This window comes from Leuciscus leuciscus (genome assembly GCF_965113295.1).
Source record: "Leuciscus leuciscus genome assembly, chromosome: 10".
Taxonomy (NCBI): Eukaryota; Metazoa; Chordata; class Actinopteri; order Cypriniformes; family Leuciscidae; genus Leuciscus; species Leuciscus leuciscus.
The window spans coordinates 41,353,536-41,358,408 of NC_138734.1; positions in this window are offsets into that span (position 1 = coordinate 41,353,536).

Consider the following 4,873-nt stretch of genomic DNA (forward strand, 5'->3'; position numbering starts at 1 on the left):
TGTGGGTAAAATGGCCATAAATTAATATTCCCATTCAATGCAATGTATCCATACACTGTATCTAATGTGCACATTAATGTGTTCTTGGAGCAACATTTAATGAAAAAAGAAGTGTAATGATTGGAGTAATAATTAGCAACATTTTAATAATAATATTTCATAGGAATATTGATGTAGAACTTATTTCCATATTCACTTGTTGTGTCTCCCAAAATGCCTGATAAACCTCTACAGTGGACATGTATGAAATCAACGTCCTGTTCTGGAACAGAAAGTCATTATTTGATTTGAAACCCCATAACATTTTCCTCAGATGTTGGTTTATGAAATACAAATTTGAAAAGTAGTCCGATTTAAATTAAAATGACAATATATTATCATTTTCCATAAGAGTGCTACATTTGATAACTAAATTAATGTCAGACATTTTTAAAGTTGTTTTCATGGTGAAACCTCCAAACATTTGGTATCTCTGAAAAGCCCTGAATGTGCTCTTTACAGGACACCCAGGTTGTGACATGTGACTTGTATGATGTCAGAGAAATTCACTAAAATATAATGTACACTACAGTGGACAAAAGTCTATTCCTGGGTCCCAGGAGGATATAAATAATGTTATTCAGTGTTGCCTAAAAGCTCAACATATGAAGTGATTCTTGAATAATTCGGTTTTACATCACATATTTTGGGACATGATGTCTCTGAGTATCATAGCTACATTATAGTGCTGAAGTTGTTATATAACTCGCTGACTGTCATGACAACTATCAAATAATAAAAATGATTATTTGAGAAAGCCTCTCTCAAATTTTCCCAGAGCTCCTGAAAAAACAAATGACTCTTTCTTATTTCCCCACTGTATCTCAGAGAAGGGCAAGGCCTTGCTGATACCATTCATAGTGATTCAGAGGAACATGCTTTTCATTTAGTGATTCATTTGTGGAACAACGTTATTCAGCATCTCTTTTTCGGTTTTGCTCCTGGTTCTACTTTTCAGATGCTTTGGTGCTCGTACTGACCTCCACATGATGATTTTCAGATCTGCTTTCCTATGGGAAGTGAACTGAATGAGCATTTGTGTGAATTCCCTCCAGTCAGTTTAACATCCAAATTTTAGGAGATTCTACAGCACATCCACTTCTGAACATAAAGCTAGAAACACCCCGAAGACGAAACAAACAGTTACTTCATTTTCATAAAATTATACTATAAATCAATACTAATATTATCTGAATTTTTAAATCCGTGTTATCAATAACAGGAATAGGGCCTACATTATAACAGAATTGCATTACAGAAGAAAAAGGAAGGCATTAAAATTCACACATATATTCTTATTTTATTGAATATATAACATGCACTCTTCCTATAGCATTTCAACATTTAGATTTAAGATCAAGATCAATTTATTTGCTTTATCATAACTTTATTATATAATTAGCATTTATGACAAAAATACAATATTAAATGTAATATTCAACTTAAAACCATATTATCATAATAAACATTACACTTATTTTAAAATAATTTATTTTTATTTATTATTATTTTTTATTATTATTATATATTACATTTAAAATGATATAGTCAGGGGTCGCTGTAGATGAAATGCAGGACTCAGGAGGTACACAAACAGCTTTAATCTGATAATAAAACAAATATGATATTAAATTATATTATAATAAGTAATAATGACATACAAGGAGACACTTAATAATAAAACAAAATAATAATGATGTTGATTGAACAAAGACGGATCAGTTTCACCATCCATTTAATAGTTTCATGTCACATTTGTATGACAATCATCCTCCATTAGTCATTTCTATTTGTTGAGCAACTTGGGATAATTGTAATTGTGCATATTTAATCCTAAAACACCTCTGAATCATCTAGGTATCATCCGCACTACCGTAACCTGTGAGCATTAGTTTTGTTTCCGTAATCATCACACAAAACGTTACCTGTGATTAATGTGGAACTAGTTTCTCATTCTGACACTATCGGGACAATGAGGAGTGAAACAGGCCTCAGACCATCAGCCACCGCTTCATTCTCTCTCTTCTCCTATAGGAACGCTCAGAAATGTTCATAATCTGCAATATGATTCAGTATGTGCAGTTCTTTCATGTGTAAATCAAAGGTTGTTGAGAAGGGTGTGTTTCATGACTCATGACTCATTAGTTACTAATGATTATACGAAACATCAGCACATGTTTCTCCAGCAAATCAGACAAAGGAGTGTCTGATATTAATGAAGACGGTAAGTTCAAATTTAGTGTTTAATAGTAACATTAAACTGTTAAAAAAAAGTCATGATTTTTATGTAGAACATATTACTAGAACAAAAAAAAAGTCAAATTGTGAAATATTATTACAATTTAAAATGACTGTTTTCAATGTGAATATGTTTTAAAAAGTAATTTATTCCTGTGATCAAAGCTGAATTTTCAGCGTCATTACTCCAGTCTTCAGTGTCACGTGATCCTTCAGAAATCATTTGCTGCTTAACAAAACATTTCCTCTTATTCTAACAATTTAAAACAGATGTGTTGCTCAATATTTTTGTGGATATATTACTAACGTATACAATGTTTTAAAAAATATTTATGTGACATTATTGTTTACCGTCACTTTAATTCATTTCAATTTAATGCGTCATTGTATAAATGTGTTTAAAACTCCAAAATTGGAACATTTAATTAGATGTAGAACTACTTATTGTCTAATTCCAGAAATGATAAAGATGAGGGTAAATAATAATAATGCTTTTCAGAGCAGAAATGATTGATAGTCATGTTTAGTTCTCGAAGCATCAGACAAAGAAATGCAGAATGGCTCGTCGACATTGTGGTCTGTCATGCAGCCTTAAAACTAAAGCAAGAGCTGTTGTCTTTTAAGATCACACTTCCTGTATCGCAGGAAACTTGTGCCACAATAATACATCCGTGTGTGTGTGTGTGTGTGTGTGTGTGTGTGTGTGTGTGTGTGTGTGTGTGTCAGTCTTATATAACTCTTCGCATGGGTACAATCAGTGCGATTTTCATTCCATTTGATTTAATTTTGTTTAATTTTTGTACCGTTAAATTCATGTAGCCTACACTTAATTTCTTTATTAATGCAACAATTATTCTTGCTCTTGTGTGGTTTATACTGAATAACCAGGGGACTGTGGTGAATGTGGTCTTGTCTTGAGTTGTGTCCTGTGGTCATACAGTGTGTCGAGTCATTGTTTGACTCACTGTAACACGGATTGTTGGAAAGCTGAGCAAACAAGAATATCTCAGGGTGCAGTGTAGTGTAGTTTTTACTAATGCTGTTAAGATAGTTCAGCCAAAAATCTAAATTACGTCATTATTAACTCACCCACGTGTCGTTTCCATCCAATTTTTGACCTTCTTTCTTCTGTGAGGGGAAAAAAACACATAAAATGCTATGAAATTTTCTCAAGCTTTAGACATGTACTTTTCCTCTTTAAACACTGGAGGGAGACAATCCAGATGCATTGGATGATATCGATACACAGTAAACTAGGCTATATGTCATAATCTAGTTGAATCAAATGACCCAGTTAGTTAAACATTCCCCCTCTATGATTTATATGGCATTTTTATTGAAGAAGAGCTCTTCTGGTAAGTGTTGGGATCACTTATAAGTCACATATTAAACGTTATAACTTTGTTTGTTTAATTACAGCTTGCTTGTAATGATCGACATTTATTGATGTGTGTACAGGGGGTGTGATTTGTAAAAGTGTAGGCCTATTCTTTTGTGGTTAGGTTAAGCTTAAATGTTTTTTTTATTAAGAACTGTGTTCGTCCATGTGTCTGCAGGTGATCAAAACGATAAGGTGATAGACTATTTGAGATTGTAATGTAATTATTGCCTTGATCCTGATAGGCTATAAGAAGTTGTGTATCATATTTTTTTTTATTTCTTATATATATCTATATATATATTTGTATAAATCTTACTGGATCATATTTGATACATTATATTATTTAAAGGGATAGTTCACCCAAAAATAAAACTTCTGTCTTTTTTTTTTCTTTTTTTTTACTCACCCTCAAGTTGTTCCAAGCCTGTATAAATGTATTTCTTCTGCTGAACACAATTAAAAAGATATTTTGACGAATGTTCATAACCTAACAGTTGTGGGGCATCATTGACTTCCATGGTAGGAAAACATACTATGGAAGTCAATGGTGCCCCAAACTTGCTTTACTTGATTATCCATGCAATCTTTAAATATCATGTTAGAATGTAAGTTTAAAATAGGCTGTGATACAACAGACTTGAGGAACAGTCAAGTTTGTATTTATTTCTCAAACATCACTGTATTGCATTGTATTATATGTTTTACCCCACAATTAAACTACAGAGCTTCGATCATAAAACAAAACATTTAAATATCATATAGGCTTAACTACATAGGCTATTATTAGGAGGTATTGAGTGACAACTGATATACTGTAATAAAAAATATCATTAATTTACATTAAGCTATCAAAATTGTTCACTTTTGGCCATACAAATAACAACATCTGCACCAAATTGCATATTTTTGCTCAGTTTGGGCCTCTGAATAAAACTGAGGTGTTTTTACTCCTGGAGTGTGAGCTCCATTTTCTCTAATATGATATGATATGAGCCATAAAAGCTTGACGTATCTAATATGCTTATATTTCGTATAAATATAAAATAAACTGTTCCATTTAAAAAAAAAAAAATATATATATATATATATATATATATATATATATATATATATATATATTTCTGACTATTATTTCATATGTCAGGCTTTACAGGGTTAAAGACCTTGGCCTGAGCCAGTAGTGGGCGTGGCATTTAAAGGTCTGCGTGAGTGCTC